The sequence below is a fragment of the Phyllostomus discolor genome, chromosome 11 (genome assembly GCF_004126475.2).
Source record: "Phyllostomus discolor isolate MPI-MPIP mPhyDis1 chromosome 11, mPhyDis1.pri.v3, whole genome shotgun sequence".
In the NCBI taxonomy this organism is placed as follows: Eukaryota; Metazoa; Chordata; class Mammalia; order Chiroptera; family Phyllostomidae; genus Phyllostomus; species Phyllostomus discolor.
In genome coordinates, this window is record NC_040913.2 from 59515147 (window position 1) to 59536043 (window position 20897).

At 34.3% G+C, this 20897-nt stretch overlaps 1 pseudogene; it reads left to right on the forward strand.

Moving 5' to 3' along the window:
- The first annotated feature begins 11676 nt into the window (after window positions 1-11676).
- Window positions 11677-11769, forward strand: LOC114509041 (annotated as a pseudogene).
- The last annotated feature ends 9128 nt before the right edge of the window (window positions 11770-20897 follow it).

The window sequence follows — 20897 nt, forward strand, 5'->3', positions numbered from 1 at the left end:
AGGGTAGTATGTCTTAACTGAGAGAGACTTGGAAGAAAAGCAGATTTGGCAAGACAATAGAAATATTTATTTGAATATGGAGCAGTTTTAGTCTGTAAAAAAATTATGTGGACCAGCCAGGAATGGAAAATCAACCTGCTACTGAAGAACTGAGTCACAAAAAACGTGTATAGATAATTGGCTTGTTGTGTGTGTGTTTGTACATGAGAGAGAACAGAGGAGGGGAGGGGAGAGGAGGGGAGGGGAGAGGAGAGGAGAGGAGAGGAGAGGAGAGGAGAGGAGAGGAGAGGAGAGGAGAGGAGAGGAGAGGAGAGGAGAGGAGAGGAGAGGAGAGGAGAGGAGAGGAGAGGAGAGGAGAGGAGAGAGCTTCAGCTGGGTATGCATTATGAAGTATGCATGTGCACGTTGGTGTTTTGGGAGCATAAAGTATTTTCTACATGTGGGTAAACCATACACAAAGCCACTGAGTAGTGGCAGCATTTGTACCTTTCCAGATCAGGGTGAGCTTTTGTGTGGCTATTGTTCAGGGAAATGGTTGTTGATACGACAAAGAATATAGAGTAAGCCCAACTGTGTTGTGCTTCATATGTCAAACTTAGAAAGATGGCTTTATAATTATGTGTCTCCCAACTGAAATTAGTAGTAACTCTAGGGTGTTTTTACATAGATTTCCATGCTGTAACTGCTAACAATTTGTAATTTAGTAATTATTGCATCAATGTACTAGTAACTTTTTATGTACTAGTACTTTTGTTACTAGTACTAGTAACTTTTGTTACACTCAGTAGCAGTACTAGTAAATTTCATGACATACCCCAGTGAAAGGGAATAGTCTTATTTATTATATAAAAAGCATGCTATTTTCATTTTGTCATAATAATGAAGATTTTTAGAAGTGAATATGAGACTATAGCTAAAATTTAAAGACTTCTCTATTCAGAAGCAAAATTGTTTGTTGGTAAAAATGTATGTGTTATATTGTCATCCACCATGGACCTATCCTTCATTAAGTAAATAGCAAATAAGTTTACCTAGGCAAACATTAAATAGTTGATCATTTCTCCCCCTTCTCCTCCTCCTTCTCCTTCTTCTTCTTCCTGTTACAGTTGTCCTACTTTTTTCCCATTGCTCTCCCCTGCCCCCCTCCACTTTCACAGTCAATCCCCACCCCATTGTTCATGCTCATAAGTCTTCTATTTGTGTTCCTTGACTTGTCCCTTCCCCTTCTTTCCTCCATTATCACACTCCACTCACTCCTTTGATCACTGTCAGTTTGTTCTTTATTAAGAATAAATAGCTGATTTCATATTGAATTCATTTTTTTCTTTTTGGAAAATTTTATTTGAAGTACAAATACAAAGTATAAAATGACACATTCTATAAACTCTGCATCTTGTTTTTTCATAAAAAGTTATACAAAGGAAATAATCAAGAAATAAACAGCATCCTTTAAAAAAAGCGTAGTTACCCAATAGTGTGAACATCTTCAAGAAATGAGAAATGTGAGGTTCACAAATGACTATTTGTTAAACCATATGTTTAAAACCTTGCAGCTGAAATAAATAATATGAATACATTTTATGCCGAACAGCGTATAATTTGATTTGAATTTGATCTATTCTCAGGATTCAAGTTTAGGAAGGGAAGGAGAGATTTAAACTATTCCATTTTATACACAGAGAAGACAAGATATGAAATGACATTTAGTATAATTTCTAATTAATATAATCTCCAAATTTTGTGCCTGTTCACCTATAATGTTAGGCACTCATGTATTTCCTGGATATATTAGCCTGTTTCTGCTATACGAATATACCACAGGCTGGTTAGCTTATAAACAACAGAAATTTATTTATCGTAGTTCTGGAGACTGTAAGTCTAAGATCAGGGTAGCAGCATAAAGGGGTGAGAGTTCTCTTCCAGATGGCAGACACCTTGTTGTGTCTTTACATGGTAGGTAAGGGGAATCAAGGGCACTCTGTAGGGTCTCTTTTATGAGAAAGTTCCACTTGCATAGTTGAAGCAGCTCCCAAAGTTTCCACTTCCTCAGACCATTTTTTGGGGGTTAGGATGTCAACATATAAATTTTTTAGGAGGCACAAACATTTGGAGCATAGCCCTGATCCTCGCTTCAGCTCCAAGGAGCAAATATCCATAAAATCTCAGCCAAAAATGCCTCTCACTTAATATTACTTAGTTTAAGAATGGGCATATGACCTGATTTTGGTCATTGGTTTTGAGGGAAGGCAATTCAGGATCTTCTGAAAAGGGATGTCACACATACACTTAATATAAAGAACAGGTACGGGAGTGAACCCCTCTTCTGGTAATGCCTGAACTGTGGAGCCACCTTTATGTCATCATGTAAATTAATTGAAATGCCTCTTTCTGATCTGCTCAGGGACTTGCCAACATGTGATAATGTTATCAGTGGAAGTGGACTTCTTCTGAGGAAAAGAATTCTCTGAGACCCATATAGGAGGATAGAGATCTATGGTAAACTTGACTGATGACATAGTTAAAAGGGTTCCCCTCCTGACTTCCCAGTGTCCCATCTCCATCCTTCTCACTTCAGAAAAGGTCCAATATGGTCTTTAGTGTGCCAGAATAAAGGCCATTGTGCAGAGTTTCTGCTCTATATTAAAGTGTAGTTCAGCTTCTGGCTAACTTAGTATATGTTTCCAGCTGTAGCCCATTGCCATGCTGCGGTATTTAGGCTCCATCTTGGAGCCTGCATGTAGAGTCCACATGAACATAGGCCATGCTGCTGCTAGAAACACATGGCCATGGAAAGAAAAAACAGCTGCACTGTGAGAGGGCAAGTCATTGGGTGAGAGAGAGAGAGAGAGAGAGAGAGAGAGAGAGAGAGAGAGGACTTCTTTGTCCCCTGGAATTATATTAAGTTGGGTTTGGTATGTACCAGGTGGTTTTTCAAAAGAATTAATCAACTTCCCAAGTTTTCATGGGTGGTGGGTGAAGGAGTAGTGCTAATCCCCTTGACAGAGCAATGTTATGATCCCCTGGGGTGTGAATCTGAAGCTTCCTGGCTAAGCAAGCAAGCTCATGTTCCCTATTTTTAAGCTTAATATCTAATTCTCTTTAACTCTCCATTTTCCTATTAATATATTGGCAGTAATAACAATTGTGTGGTAGAAAGATCTTGTGGGTTTCATGACACTGTTGAGATTCAATCAACCAACACTGGAATACCCTCTGTCCAAATTTGCTGTTATATCAGATATCACAATGTATAGTAAAAGTAAGGTCATTTTGCTCAGATCTTTGATGTTTTGATACCAAAAGTGTCCATATGGTAACACCATTAATAGAATATAAGTTATGAGGATGCTTAGGAACTGACAACCTTCAATCTGAGACTGAAAAAAAGCTCACAAAACACACAAGATAGGATGAAACATGAATTACAAAGAATTGGCAAGGAAGTAAATAACCTTGATTTCCCAGATTGCTACATAAGCATTCTGACACTTACTAGATGGCTTGTGGAAATGCTTACTGAGCACATATGTTATCATTTTCTTCCTTCAAAACCTGAAAGCATACAATATAAAATAATCATACTGTATTTTAGATGCAATTTCAATGCATTTTTCCCTGTATAATATGAGTGTTTGTGAAGAAATCATTAAAATACATTGCATTACTTTAAAAATATTCTTTTAAATTTATGCACTTTATGGTTGATTTGCTTTATCAAAAATAATTTCTAGGCAAATTTATTATGGCTTATTTTAGCTAAGAAAATTTCTAGTCTTTAGAAAACAAATAGCCAAATTAAGTTTAGAATAAATACCTAGATTGTTTAGTAAAATTAATAATACTAATTAATCATTAATAATCACAATGTAAAGATAGAATATAATCAGAAAGACAGAACAATTTTCAAGTCAGACAAGTCAAGTCCTCAATTGTAAAAACAGTTTTGTCCTCCTACCTACTTTTCCTTCTCTGCCTTACTCTCTTTCTTCCATTCCTCTATATGTCTTGAAGTATAACTCTATGTTTAGGGCTAGTTCCCTCTTGTTTGTATTCAGAGATTTTCCTGGTTAACTGATTCACCCACACTACTTTAGCTATCTCCTATGACCTAAACAGTTCTGAATCTTTATGCCCAGCCCAGATGCCTTTACTATCCAAAGCCATACATTTCAAATCATTCTTAGAAAATATTGTCTGTCATCAGAACACCTTAAAATTATGATATGTAAAATTAACTTTTACTCCCCTAAAACCTCATTCACAACTTATATTTTTATTTAAATAAATTATAGCAGCATGATAGCGTCATACTAAAATTTCAGAGCCTTCCTCTCCATCACTTTACATAAAATCGGTAAACAATATACAAATGTCTATATTAGCTATTTCTACTCTGCCCCATACCTTACTTAGAGCTCTTATCCTTTCTCACCTAGATTACTACAAAATCTATTAACTTAAATCTCTTCTTCCACTTTATTCTCCAAAACTCAGTCTTCTTATGCTGTCTTTCTAAAACACAATTTTGATAAAAATTTTCCAATATCTCCTGTTACATCCAAGATAAAACCCAACTCTGGTATTAGGACATTCACAAACTGTGGTTTCCCCTTATATATCTTGTTTTTGCCATGCTCCCTAACTTAAACTAAGCTCTGTGTTAGCCGATAGGTATATAAACATAATGATAATTTTCCCTCAACATAGCAATACATCCTGAACTCTCTGAAGTGTTTTAAATACACTTTCCCTCTTTTTTCTCTCGGTTGTGTATACTGTGGCATACTATTTAGCCACCTGAAAACATCTCACTCACATGTACTTCAAAGTCATAATATCCTTCACATATCCATCCTTCATCTTTCATCTCCTTAGTAGTCTGAGGGGAACCCAATCTCTGTGTAACAACAGAACTTTACTTTTATAGCAACTCATGATACTTCACTTACAACAACTAACCAAAACCCTTTGGTTATTTTTCTTTGTTCCTTAAACTAGTTAAATGTTGAGCATATTTTATGTGGTTGATTTTGAATGAATAACAATTGTGTCTCCAGAAATATCAATAACTCTTTTCTAAGTTTTGGAGATTTGTCTACTTCAGTCTATTTCACAGCAGCCATTGAGTACTCTCTATGTCCTATGACCCAAGTTAGACTTTGAAAACATGAAGATAGTGGTTGTTGTCTCTTAGTGTATGTGATTAATATAAAGCATTCTAGGACAATCCATTCTGGTAACAAACTATAGAAATGATCCCTGAAAGTATGGTTTTTAAGACAATCCATTCTGAATGCTTAGCATGCCAATGTATATTAGTTTCATTTCTCTAATTATTTTATTTTTTAATTTCTTTGGATGTTCACCAATTTCTTGTACATGAAGAAAATATTAATATCATTAATGTTTAATGTATAATCAAATAAAGATCCAGATAATTAAAACATATCGCATAAGACCACACAGATTGGTAAACTTAGACGGGAACACCATGTACTTCAATTGTGTCACATTCTCCCAGCACTAATAAATTTAATAATTTACAGATACATCTGAAAACACAATGCCCTCTATTTTTACAGAAATATGAAGCCACAGAAAACCATTTAAGTTTTGTGAGGATAGTGAGATGCTTCAGTGTGAGACTACATTAGTGTTAGAGAATGCTACAAATTCATTACAAAGTACTCAGCCCTGGACTGTGGCCTCAAAGTCATGGGTAAACTTGTGACCAGGCAATAATTAGGTTAATTAATTCCAAGAAATTTATAAAATTGCATGGCTTGTACATATCTCTATATGGCCTGAATGTTAAGTAGAATTTTGTATATTCTACCACTGAGCCACCCACTCAATATCTACAGTTGGACCAAGAGGAAAAAGAGCAGGAACAGTTTTTAATTCTTTCTTCAGAAACTGATCTTTCAAGCCTTCAGGGGGTTCATCTCAAGGGAGCCATCTGCTTTATTTTTGGGAATATTAGTCTCTTATGTTTAGTGGATCTCATTACAGAAGCCATTATACCAATTAATATCATCATCAAGGGTCATCTTACAGGCCCAAAAATATTCTTAAAATTGTGTGTATCTGTTTGTGCCTTACTTTTTGTACGCTTAAATGACAAATACTTAGTCACAGATTGAAATAAAAAACAAAATACCTGGTACTTTCCTACTTAGAGGGTTTAAATTTGTTTTAGGGACTACAAGTAAAACAAACCAATAATGTAAGATACAGTCAACCAGTGTTTCCTTAAAATTCACATTTTAATATCATCATCATCATTATTTTTATTTTATTGAAGAATACTGAGACTAAAAGCAACAGTGAATAATACAGTGGTAGCAAGGGAGAACCAGAGAAAAGACACTGTGGCAACAGGAGGAGATAAATGACAAAGTCAGGAAAGGAGTAGTTGACTTGCAGGAGAAAGATCAGGAAGTAGTTGTTATGAAGTAGTTTCAGGGGAAGACATATCACACAGACATGCAGCTAACATACATTCAGGCAGGAGTAAAAAGAGAGGTCCACATTACACCATATATCTAAATAATTTAAGGTCACCATAAGGCTATGACATCATAAAATAAATTATCTACTAACCACCTTCTTTGACAAATAAACCCCTGTAACAACCACATAAAGGTAATATATCTTAATTTTATTATTTTTACTCATATCTATGTTTTCAATTTACAGGATAGTAGTATTTACATGAGAAAAAATAAAGCTATGCATACAATAAATTATTAAATGTTTATTCAATATTATTTATTTTATGTTTGCATTTTGGCAATGTCATTAATTATATTATCCAGATATTCACTTGATTTTGTAAAATAAACTAAATGATTAAAAATTAAAATATAATTATATTCCAACAGCTAATATTGATACATTTTATAAAATAAAAATGAAAGTTAAATTTCAAAAAGGTAAAATAGTATAAATTCTGTATTTTATTCTAAAATATTTAAAGCTATCTATAAAAATCAAATAATTTGTAATCAATAAATACAAAATTTGATTATAATTAATTAAAGTTAGATTTAATTTTATTATTTCAAAAATTAAATTATATTTTATTAGGTAATTAAACATAAGTATATTATTATAAAATCCTATAGTTATGGTAATGACTGATTGTTTGATTACCAATGTTGTCAAATTAAGAAATTGACAGCAAATTACTTTTTTAATATTAAATGTATAGCCTTCTTGGCTTGAACAATACATGGCACGTGAGAGATTAGTCTGTTCAATTGTCATGGAAACAAACTTTGCATACACTAAAACTCACAACAACAAACACTGAAAAACCAATTTTTCTTTCAAAAATATTTATTTTACATGTAAAATAGCATTGATTCACATTCTTTTCTGTTACTTTTTTAAAAAGTAACTACACATATGTGCAATACTTATAAATGATGTGGCAGATATTATAAAGAATGATATGCAAATATACAAGGATTGTAGCATAGAAAATTTTGTGTCCCCAAAATATACTGGAAAGTAAGCCAATGATGTTCTTTCTATATTAGAGGTGTGAGTGCAACAATATGCTTTGGAAGCAGCAACAAAAAATAAAAGCTAATGGACATAAGTACATACTGTCGATACAGCCTAACAAAGACAATCTAGCATAGAGATATGTTCATTATACTGCACAACATACAAGAATGTTCCATAAATTCTACATTTAGAATTAAAACAGTATATCTTACTGTCTTATTATTTTTAAGAACACTGCCAATATCTACTAGTTTGTAGGGTATCTGGTTGAAGCATTAGATTATTAGGAAGGAGGGCAATTTATATTAAGGGAATTCAGAGGAAAATTTTATCCATAAAATGTTATCTAAGAAGAGCAAATATTGAATCAAACATATCAGGAGCCCGAGTTACCATGTGCTGTTTATTACCTAACCATGGTTAAAACAGATGTATTTTATTATGGTTTGATAAATTTCTTTTTTAAAAATTGTATTGTATTTTTTATTACCATTTAGTCACCTTATACACTCCTTTTCCCACCACAACCACCACACTGTTGTCCATGTGCATGAGTCATTTTTCCTTTTTGATCAATCCCTCTACTGCCTAACCTCCTCTGCTTAGCTTTCATCCTGCTGTCTATTAGTCTGTCTCTATTTTCTTTATTAATTTAAATATTTCATTGTTTATGCAATTACAGTTGTCCCAACTTTGCCACATTGCCCGCTCCACCCATCTTGCCCCTCAGCCACTCCCACAGTCAATTCTTACACCATTGTCCATTTCCATGAGTCATTCATATATCTTCTTTGACTAATTCCTTCAGCTTTTTTCAACTCATCTCTACTTCTCCCTTCCCCACTTACAGCTCTTGGTATGTTCTGTATTTTTATGCCTCTGGTTCTGTTTTCCTTGTTAGTTTATTTCGATTATTACATTCCACTTATATGTGAGATAATATGTCATTTGTCTTTCACTGACTGACTTTTGTCATTTAGCATGATAGTCCCCAGTTCCAACCATGCTGTCACAAAAGGCAAGAATTCCATTTCTTTATTACTGCATAGTATTTCATTGTGTAAACATACTTCAGCTTTTTGTCAACTCATCTGCTGATGGGCACTTAAGGCTATTTCCAAATAGTGACTATTATAAATAACTTTGCTATGAACATAGGAATGCATATATTTCTGGGATTGGTGTTTCAGAATTCTTAGGATATATTCTCAGCAATGGAATTTCTGGGTCAAAAGACAGTTCCTTTTTTAATTTGTTGGGGAAATTCCATACTGTTTTCCACTGTGGCTAGACAAATCTGCATGCCCACAAACAGTACACTAGGGTTACCTTCTCCTGCTATCCTTGCCAGCACACGTGGTTTGTTGATTTATTAATGATAGCCATTTTGGCAGGTGTGAGGTGGTATCTCATTGTGGTTTTAATTTGTATATCCCAGATGGCTAGTGATATAGAGCATTTTTTCATATGTCTATGGGTTGTCTGTATGTCCTTCTTGGGTAAGTGTCTATTTAGATCCTTTGCCCATTTTATGACTGGATTGTTTGTCCTTTCGGTGTTGAGTAGTATGAGTTCTTCATATATTTTGGAGATTAAACCCTTGTCTGATATATTTTTGGCAAATATGTTCTCCCATACAGTGGTTCACATTTTAATTTTGATGATGGTTTCTTTAGCTGTGCAGAAGCTTTTAATTTGATGTAGTCACATTTATTATTTTTTTCTTTGTTTCCCTTGCCTTAGAGGATATAATGGCAAAAAAATTTTGCAGTGTGAGATATCTGAAATTTCACTGTCTGATTTCTCTTGGATATTTATGGTATTATATTATGAATTAAGCCCTTAATCCATTTGGAGGTTATTCTGGTGTATGGTGTAAATCGGTGGTCTAGTTTCACTCTTTGCAAGTACTGGTCCAATTTTTCCAAAAATTTATTGAAGCTACTGAGTTTGCTCTATTGTATGTTCTTGCCACCTTTATTAAATATTATTTGACCATAATGGTGTGGGTTTATTTCCAGGCTCCCTATTATGTTCCATTGATCTATGCATCTATTTTTATGCCAGTACAAGACTTTTGATTACAGTGGCCTCATAATATAGTTTGATATCAGATATTGTGATTCCTCCAAGTTTGTTCTTCTTTCTCAAGATGGCTTAGGCTATTTGAGGTCTTTTTTGGTTCCATATAATTTTTTTGAATATTTGTTTTAATTTTGTGAAATATGCCATTCACATTTTAATAAGAATTTCATTAAATTTATGGATTGATTTGGGTAGCATTGACATTTTAATGATGTCAGTTCTTCTGATATATGAACACAGTATATGCTTCCACTTGTTTGTATCTTCCTCAGTTTATTTCCTCGTTGTTCTATAGTTTCCTAAGTATAGGTCTTTTACCATGGTTAAATTTATTGCTAGGTACTTTATTTTTTATTGCAATAGTAAATGGGATTGTTTTCTTAGTTTCTCTCTCTGATAGCTCATTATTGGTGTATAAAAATGCTATTGATTTCTGAATATTGACTCTGTATCCTGCTAATTTGCTGAATTCATTAATTAGGTCTAGTGTTTTTTTGGCAGAACCTATAAGGTTTTTTATATACAATATTATGTCATCTGTTCATAATGACAGCTTTACTTCCTCCTTTCCAATGTGGATGCCTTTTATTTCTTCTCATCTGAGTCTCTGGCTAGGACCTCCAATACTATGTTGAATAAGACTGATGAAAATAGACATATCTGTCTTTTTTTCTATCATTAACAAAATACTTTTAGCTTTTGCCATTGAGTATGATGTTGGCAGTTCTTTCATATATGGCCTTTATTATGTTAAGGTTAGTACCCTTTATTCCCACTTTCTTGAAATATTTTTTTTATAATGAATGGGTGTTGGAATTTTTTTTTTTTAAGATTTTATTCATCCATTTTTAGGGAGGGAAGGAAGGGGGAGAGAGAGAGAGAGAGAGAGAGAGAGATCAATATGCGGTTGCTGGGGGTTATGGCCTGCAACCCAGGAATGTACCCTGGCTGGGAATCGAACCTGGGACACTTTAGTTCCCAGCCCACCCTCAATCCACCGAGCTACGCCAGCCAGGGCTCGGGTGTTGGATTTTATCAAATGCTTTTTCTAGACCTATTGATATGACCATGTGATTTTTATCTTTCATTTTGTACCTGTGAGGTATCACCTTTATTGATTTCCAAATATTATACCAACCTTGCATCCCTGGGATAAACCACACTTCACCATAGTGTATGATCATTTTAATGCAGTTCCAGATCTGTTTTGCTAACATTTTTGTTGAGGGTGTTAGTATTTACATTCAACAGGGACATTGCTTATAAATTTCTTTCTTGTGTGTTTACCTTGTTTTGGAATAAAGATAATACTAGCCTCATAAATATAGTATGGGAGTCTTCCCTTTTATTGAATTTTTTGGAAGCATTTGAGAGGGATACATGTTAGTTCTCTTTGAATGATTGATAAATATATCTGTGTAGCCATCTGGTCCAGGACTTTTGTTTGTTAGGAGTTTTTTGACTATTGTTTCAATTTCATTAGTTGTTATCAGTATATTCAGGTTTTTCACTCACCTGCTTTAGTTTTAAAAGATTGTTCCATTCTTTTCATTTAGTTGTCCATTTCATTTAGTTGTCCACTTTCTTGGCATATAGTTCTTCATAGTATTTTATTACAACCCTTTGTATTTCTGTGGTAACAGTTGTTATTTCCTCTCTTTCATTTCTGATTTTAATTTATTTGGTACTCTCTCTTTTTGAGTCTGGTTAAATATTCATCCTTTTTTCCCACGAAGGACCAACTCCTGAATTCATTGATCTTTTGAGCAGCTTTTTTTTTTTTTGCCTTTATATAATTTATTTCTTCTCTGATATTGATTGATTCCTTCCTTTTACTCACTCTGGGCTTTGTGGTTGTTTTCCTAGTCCTTTTAGGTTAGAGTTAGATTATTTATTTGAGATTTTTCTCTTCTTTAGGTAGGCCTGCAGTACTATGAACTTCTCTCTCAGGACTGCTTTCACTGTGTTTCATAAGTTTCGAGTTGTTATGTCGTCATTTCCATTTGTTTCCAAGTACATTTTTTATTTCTTCTCTGATCTCATTGCTGACCCATTCATTATTTAAAATGTTATTTTATTGCTTCTTGGCCTTTTGGCTAAGATCAAGTGTAGTATCTGTTCTTATCAGTTTAAAATATGTTATTTAGCCTCTATATACATTAATGCTTTTGTGTGCTTTTATTGAAGTTGATTTCTAGTTTCAAGCCATTATGATCCAAGAAAATATTTGATATTATTTTAATTTTCTTGAATTTGTTAAGACTTATTTTGTATGGTCTATCTTTAAGAATGATTCATTCTTAAAGCACACTTTAAGTGAACTTGACGAGAACATGTATTCTGTTGCTTTGTGATGGAAATGGATCTATTAAATCCATTTCATTTAGCATGTTGTTTAATTATTCCCTTTTTTTGTTAATTTTTTGCCTGGATGATGTATCCATTGGTGATAGTTGGGAGTTAAACTCCCTTACGGTGACTGTATTGTTGTTGATGTCTTCCTTAAAGTCCTCCTAAAATTTCTTTATATATTTAGGTATTCCTATATTGGGTGCATATATGTTTACAAGGTTTATATCCTCTTGTTGGACTGATCCATTTAGTATTATGTAGTGACCTTCTTTGTCTCTTATTATGACCTTAGTTTGAAATTCTGTTTTGTTAGATAGAAGTATTGCTACCTTAGCTTTTTTTAAAATCCCCATTTGTATGGAATATTTTTTTCCATCCCTTCAATTTCAATCAGTGTAAATCTTTTTTTCTGAGGTGAATCTTTTGAGGCAGCATATGTATGGGTCATGTGTTCTTATCCATTCAGCTATCCTATATCTTTTGATTACAGCATTTAATATCTTTACTTTTAAGGTTATTATCAATGAATAGGTATTTAATCATTGATGTTTTTTCCTTTGCACCTGTGTTCCTCTCCTTATATGTTTTTTTTTTTTTTTTTTTTCCTTAAAGCAGTCCCTTTAGCACATCTTGTAATGCTAGCTTGGTGGAAATGTTCTCTTTAGCCTTTTCATTCCCCTGGGAAGTTCTTCATTTCATTTGCATTTATTCCTTTTTAATTATATTTTATTGGTTATGCTATTATAGTTATCCCACTTTTTCTCCCTTTTATACCCCTCATCCCTACACCCCCTCTCCCACCAGCTTCCCCCCACCTTAGTTTATGTCCATGTGGCATAATATACATTCTTTGGCTTCTCCATTTTCCATACTATTCTTAACCTCTCCCATCTATTTTGTACCTATCATTTAAGCTTCTTATTCCCTGTACCTTTTCCCCCATTCTTCCCTCTCCCCATCCCCACTGATAACCCTCCATATGCCCACCATTTCTGTGATTCTGTTTCTGTTCTAGTTATTTGCTTAGTTCGTTTTTATTTCTGTTTTCTTCAGTTGTTGACAATTATGAATTTGTTGTCATTTTACTGTTCATATTTTTATCATCTGCTTTTTCTTAGATAAGTCCATATAACATTTTGTATAATAAGGACTTGGTGATGATGAACTCCTTTAACTTGTTCTTATCTGGGAAACACTTTATCTGCCCTTCCATTCTAAATGACAGCTTTGCTGGATAGAGTAATCTTAGATGTATGCCCTTGCCTTTCATGACTTTGGATACTTCTTTCCAATACCTGCTTGCCTGTAAGGTTTCTTTTGAGAAATCAGGTAATAGTCTTAAGGGGACTCCTTTTAGCTAATTGTCTTCTTTTCTCTTGCTGCTTTTAAGATTATTTCCTTATGTTTAACTTTGGGTAATGTAATTATGATGTGCCTTGGTATATGCTTCCATGGGTCCAAATTCTTTGGGGCTCTCTGAGCTCTCTGGACTTCCTGAAAGTTTATTTCCTGTGCCAGATTGGGGGACTTCTCCTTCATTATGTTTTCAAATAAGTTGTCTATTTCTTGCTCTTCCTCTTCTCCTCCTAGCACCCCTATGACTGTTGGAACAGTCAGGTGTTTAGATGTTGGAACATATAAAGTTGTCCTGGAAGTTCCTGGGCCTCTCTTCATTATTTTGAATTCTTGTTCCTTCATTCTGTTCTGGTTGACTATTGATTTCTTTCTTCTGCTCCAAATTGTTGATTTGAGTCCCGGTTTCCTGCCTTTCACTGTTGGTTCCTTGTCCATTTTCCTTTATTTCACTTTGCATAGCCTTCACTTCTTCTATTTTGTGGAAATACTCAACCATATCTATGAGCATCATGATTACCAGTGTTTTGCACTGAGCATCTGATAGATTGGCTATCTCTTCATTGCTTAGTTCCATTTTTGATGCTTTGATCTGTTCTTTCATTTGGGCCATATATTTTTGTCTCAGTGTGCCTGTTACACAGTAAGGGGGAGAGCCTTAGGTGTTCACCAGCATGGGACAACCCACATCGCTATGTTGTGGTGCTACATGTGGGGGAGGAGTCCTAGAGGGAACAATTCTGCTTGTCCAACTCTCAGCCAGCTTTCAGTCACTTTCTCCACTACCCACAAGCAAATTGGGCCCTTCTGGTTCTGATATATAGGTGGGTGGGTTTGTGTACATTCTAGCACCCTATGAGTCTCTCAGATGAACTCTCTTGTGAGGCTGGGAGTTTCTCCTACTGGCACAACCCCCACAGGTTTTTACAGTCAGAGGTTTTGAGGCTTTATTTCCCTGAACTGTAACCCTGGGTTGCTAGGTCTGTCTTGCTCCCCAGTTGCTCCTTCCTGTTTGTCCACATACAAATGTGAGACCACCCAGTCTGCCAGCTGCTACCTTGCCTCTGCCCCAGTTGCCAGTCTTTTCCCCTCCTGCCAGTCTGGATGAATATTTCTTCTTTAACTCCTTGGTTGCTGGACTTCCATTCAGTTTGATTTTCTTGCAGTTCTTGTTAATTTTTGTTTTTAAATTTCTTATTGTCCTTATTTTGGTTGTGCAATGAGGCAAAGTGTATCTACCTTTGCCTCCATCATGACTGGAAGTCCCATACTTATTCACCTCACATTTTAAATGCACGCCTTACTAGATAGTATAGTTTGGTGGCAGGTCCTTGCTTTTCATTACTTTGAATACTTAATTCAGTTTCTTCTGGCCTGTAGTGTTGCTGGTAAGAAATCAGCTGACCACCTTCTTGGAGCTACTTTGTAGGTAACTAACTTCTTCTCTCTTGCTGCCTTTAATTTTCTCTCTTTCTCTTTAAACTTTGCCATTTTGATTGTGATGTGTCTTGGTGTGGGTGTCTTTGGATTCATCTTCACTGAGACTCTCTGTGCTTCTTGAACTTGTGTGAGTTTTTCCTTCATCCAGTTAGGGAAGTTTTCTGTCATTATATCTTCAAACTGGTATTCTCTCCCTTGCTCCCTTTCTTCCACTTCCAGTATCTCTATGACATGAGTATTGTTACCTTTCATATTGTACCAAATTTCCCATAAACTATCCTCATTCTCCTTAACTGTTTTTCTTTTTATAACTCTTTCTGAGTTTTTGTTTCCTACTTTGTCTTCCAATTTGGTGATTTGATCCTCTGCTTCTTCTAGACTGGATTTTATACTTTTTAGTGTATTCTTTATATCAATTATTACATTCTTTATTTCCAACTGGTCCTTATTCAGGGATTCTATGTCCTTTTTCATACGGATGCATTTGCCACTAAGTTCCCTGTAGTTCTCACTCAGTTTCTTGAGAATTCTTATAATTGTACTCTGTCTGAGAATTTACTGGCCTCAATTTTATTTAGCTATTTTATAGGTGCTGACAGTAGAAAACAAAACACCACAAAAAACTAAACCAGAACAAGCAAAAAACAACAATAGCAAAATCAACAACAAAAGAGCGAATAATAAAGATGGACAGAGAGATAGAATAATAAAAATTGGACACAAAAGAAAGAAAAAAGATTGAGATTAAAAGGAACAAAAAGTGATCATGAGAGGAGAAAAGGAAGAAAACTAATCTGAGTAATGATTAGAAAGAGGAAAATGGGATAAAAGGACAAAGAAAAAGATTGAATAACAAAAATAATAAAAGGAATAAAGAAGGGAAAATGGAGTAAGAAAGTGTAAGAGTAAAATAAGATATATGAAAAAATAGAGCAACAAAAATAGAAGAAAAAGAAAAATAATAAAAAGCCTATGAAAAATACCAAAGATAAGTCAGCTACAGTTTGTGGCTTTTTCCTCTGAGCTTGGCTGTGTACCAGATGGGCCAAGCTACATGGTAATGCTGTTTTTTAGCTGCAGTGGGTCAGTAATTGTCCCAAGACACTAAAGGATCTGTCTCCATCTGTCTCTGCCTGCTGGCCTGCTGTCTTAGATAAGTTGCTGACCTGATTGTTTCTGAGAGGGTTTCTGGTGGAATCACAGGGATAGAATCCCTGTATCTCTCATGGGAGATGCCTTTTAGACTGTAGGAAAGATGATGAGTATGTTTCCCCACCCCTGAGCCACTTTTCTGAGTCTTTCCCAGATTATGCCCCTGAACTCAGTAGGGCAATGTCCCTAGTAGGCAAGTGAGTGGGACCTCCATAGCCCAGATTTTGGGTCTTCTAAAAAGCAAGAAGGTGTTTCTATGGTTCTCAGTGAGGAGGTAGTATCAGTATTGTTCCTAGGGAACTGTATGGGATTTCTGTGCTTTAAGGCCAGTGTCTGATACACCCTGAATCTGTTTACATTGCTGTCTTCTCAAAGGGGTTAAGATGCAGGAAAGGGGGAAAGAAAAAAAAAAAAAAAACAGAAGCAGGATGGGGCAAACAACTCTAGATAGGACAAGCAGAATTCCAAAAGGTGGGCTGAGTGATATTCCATAGTACGCGGTAATTGGTTTTCACCTTGGAGAGACTTGTTCTTCTCAAGAAAGATGGCTGCTGCATTATACAGTTATATCCTGGCACAGAAATTCCCACAATCCCTCCGCAGTGAGTGTCTCCAGTGCCTCCTACTCCAGACTCTCCTCACATGACTTCAGCTCATGGCACTCTCTTTACTCACCTCTAAGGTGAGGGGACGAAACAGAAGCCTGTGCTTTTGTCCTTTAAGAATAAAAATATAGTGGTTTTATCTCCAGCAGGCTCCATCTCTCCCAGGCAGAAAAAAACTCTGTGGCTTTTTACCATCAAATTCTGCATAGGCGGCTGACCATGTCACTGGAAGTGTTCCATTCTTTGAATAACAGCCCAGGGTTTAGTCTTTTCTCCTCTCCAGGGGAAGGTCCCACAGCCATAGTCATAATTTCTCTTGTGAACTGTGGGAACAGTGTTGTCCCCTTTCATGTCCTTTCCTTTCCTACCTGTCTCTAGTTGGTTTCTGGCTGTCCTTGGTTAAAAGTCTCTTTTAAGGTAGTCTTCAGTTTTGTATATTGGGTGGCTGTTCCCCTCTTTTGTTTTATTTCCATTCATGCAGTTTTGGTCTGGGAGGGGGTGTGAGAAAGTTCCTCTGGTTCTGCTACCATCTTGTGACCCCCCTCCTCATGTTTCTATTTTTAATGTACTCAAACATACCCAAATTAAAACTAAATAAACAAAACAAAACCCAAAAAACTATCCTTGCCTCTAGGGAGATATTAGAGTAAAAAATCACCTATGACGCTAGGTGTGGAGCCTTGTATGATTACTCAACAGGAAACACCAACATGCAGCAAATAGCAGACAGAGGAAATAAATGCAATGGATAAAACAGATATGGTATATTTACACAATGGAATACTAATCTACCATTAAAAAAATTACCCTTTGCAACAGCATAGATATACCTGGAGAATATTATGCTAAGTGAAATAAGTCAGTCAGAGAAAGACAACTATTAAATGATTTCACTCATGTGGAGTCTAATAAACAAACTAAACTGACACACAAAATAGGGGCAGACTCATAGAAAGCAGGCTGAGCACTCTGGGTGTTGGAGCTGGGGGAGTGGAGGGATTTAACAGGAAAAAATTAAAAATGAAAACTCATATACACCAACAATGGTGTGGTGATTGTTGTGTGGGAAGAGCTGGAGGTGAAAGAGACAGTCATGGGAGACAAATGATGATGGAAAAAAGTCTCAAAAATTAAAACCATTTGTTGTTCAAACCAAACAAAAAGCCGGGAGTATTCACTATTATTTTAATAATTTATCATTTCAGAAGATGTAACTAATGTGAAATAAAAAATTAAAAATGATTAATATTCAAAATGGAAAAGAAAATCATCTTTATTTTAAATTGATATAATTGAGTATCTAGAAAGGATAAAGACATCTTACACCAAATTCATACTCTTGACCAAATAATCACATTTGGGAGTTAAGCCTACAGAAATTAAGAGCAGTTTATGGAGTTACCTAATGTATTATTCAGTAAAAAGAGCAAGTTTCAAACTAAGCCATATAAGATAATCTTGCTTTATTAGTAATAAAAAAGTTATAGCAAATCCTATACATTTATGTGTTTTTTTTATAAAAGAATACATCTGTTCATTAAAAATGAAGTATAAATGAAGGCACAATATATGTAACTTTTACATTATGATGGTGGGGTAGATATCAAGAGGCAAGGATAATGGGAGCTCTTAATATTTATTTATATATATAAATACATATTCATATATATATATGTGCATATATATATTCATATATATATATGAATATACATATTCATGTTGGCATGCATTAATGAAACAACATATCTTCATAACATCAGTTAATAATTATATTTATTATGCTAAGATTATTTATAAATTTCTTAAGAGGTAAGAAAACTTAGAATGAAAATTACTTTCTTAACACATTTTTAAGTGTACAGTAAGTATTGTTAAGTATAGGTTTATGTTGTATAGAAAATCTCCAGAGCTTAGTCATCTTGTATAAGTAAAACTTTATTTTCATAATTATTAATTGTGATTTGTATGTTGAAGAGATTACTTTTTCTGAAAAGGAAACACATTTTTGGAAGTTATAAGTTTGTGTGAAAGAGTGATTATAGTTTTTATGTATTATGTAAATGTATACTATTAAGTGATTATAACACTTTCAGTTTGTGTGATATGATTCAGTGTATTTTCCCAGATTTAAATGAATTATGCCACCTTTTAATACAATCAAAATCAGAAATGCTCTATAATTTTACAGCCAGGTGAAGTATTGGCATTGATGGAAATGGTGAATAAAATCTACAAGAGAATGACAACAAATCTCAGACTTCAACCACTGATTTGAACTAGCTGCATGCAAACATATTCCATCATTTCTTGTTTCACCCTCAGATAAATAAATAATTGACCTTAGAAGCAAAAGTTTGCTTTGAGGAAAAATGGCTATCTCTGAAACACATAGCTATTGTCTATTACTAAGGTATAATATCCAGAGTATTATGACACTTTTATTTCTCTTTAGATGTTAATATATGCTGTAATTGAAAAAAATGAGGTAAATATCATTCAAGATTATATTTTTCACAGCGATAGTGAAGACCCTAACCCAAATTAAAAAAATTCTAATAAAGCTTAGCAGAAAAAAGGGCTTAATATTTGAATATACTCATACTTATAATTTTTCCTGTGTTCTCAAGACAGTACATTTAGTGTTAGAAGATAAATAAACCATTGGATAACAATTTGGGCCATTAACTCATTTTCTGAGATATACAAAGTAATTGAAAACTAATTTTCATGCTAACATTAGTAGCACTAGGATGGTAAGTAGGTTTAAAAATTCAATATATTTAAAGAATTCTTTCTCAATTGACTGTTAAGTCAAACATAAATTGTACTAAAATTATACTCTTTTATCAACCTACATATTATTTATTAAAACATTCAGAGATTTTCCCAAAAGATGAGACAGTAAGTCATTCACAAACTTGTAGAATTATGAGAAGAATCTGCAATTTAGCTTGATGTCCAAACTATAAAGCATTAATGCAATATGAGAACCAGGAGTGGAATGGATTTTTTAAATATATACATTAATTTTCTTTGGCTATAAAATTATAAATTGCTTTGAACTTCCTTTTATATTCAGTAGGGATCATCAAAATAATATTGTCTGAACTGTGTTATCATCCATGAAACATGCTCTTTGATAATAATACTTTTGTGATTTGATATAATTTTAATCTCAACTATTCATGATCATAAAACATTTATACATCTTGAAAGAATGGGCAAAATATCCTGTGAAAGGTACTGTTTTTAGTTTTTAAAAAATGAAAAAGGAAACAAGCTTCAAGAAGCAACAAAACCCAAACAAGTGGATTTTTATGTTGATTTGATGGCTTAAGAAAACTTTTTCTCATTCAAGCCTGTAGCTCTGGTTTCTGACAGGGCCACCACTGAGCTTTTTGCAGGTATTACAGTAATCTAGGGGAGGATATAATCTAGGGGAGGATGTAATAATTCAAAATTCAGGTAAAGGAAAGCAAATGGAGAGGTGAAGAATAAGAGCACAGTTTATGAGTTAAAATACATAAATCTTTATGATCTATTGAGAGTGTCAGAGATAAGTATACATTAAGAATTAATTTGTGTATATTCTTTTCATTTTATACTCTTAAACTTCCTATCTTACTAGCAATCTAACAATGACTAACTAAGAACAGAGGTAAAATTATGAATTCTTGTGTCCTCCTTCCTGTAATCCCCATAGCATGGATTGCTCAGACTCTGTATGTGGTTTTAGCCAAACTATTAAGAGACAATTTAATGAAACCCATGCTAGTGATTTAGGCAGTTCATGATCAATTTAGTTAGGGCTGAGCCATCTATGAAATGTGGTCCAGTTCAAAGTCCCTGAGACATATATTCCCTACAGGAATTGGGTTTCTTTATTGCTCCTTGTGGCAGAAATACAAATATGATAGCTGTCTCCCTGAGACACTTTAGCTCTCTCTTAGGAGTCCTGATCCTAATTGTAGACAAAGTTCCAAATATATTTTCAAACTTCCCTGATTATACATCTTATTATAAAATGGGATTTTTATACATTTTGCTTTAAAATTATCCTAAATAAATGAAGTTGTATACCATCTTCATTAACACAATCTGGAAAAAGGACGAGGTAAGAGTGTTTGCTCTACTTGATGCCATAACTTATTATAAAGCTATAATGGTTAGGAAAATGTGGTACCAACCTAATAATAAATAAATAAAATTATAGACTATAAATGAAAGCCCTAAAAGAAACACTTTATATAGAAAATTTGGGACGAGGTTGACACAGAACAGTAGAGAACAGGAGGTGCTTTCAATAAATGAGATTGGAATGATATAGCATGCATATGATCAGAAAAATATAATTTGGCCTTATTTCTCACCACATCCAAACATAAATTATCAAGG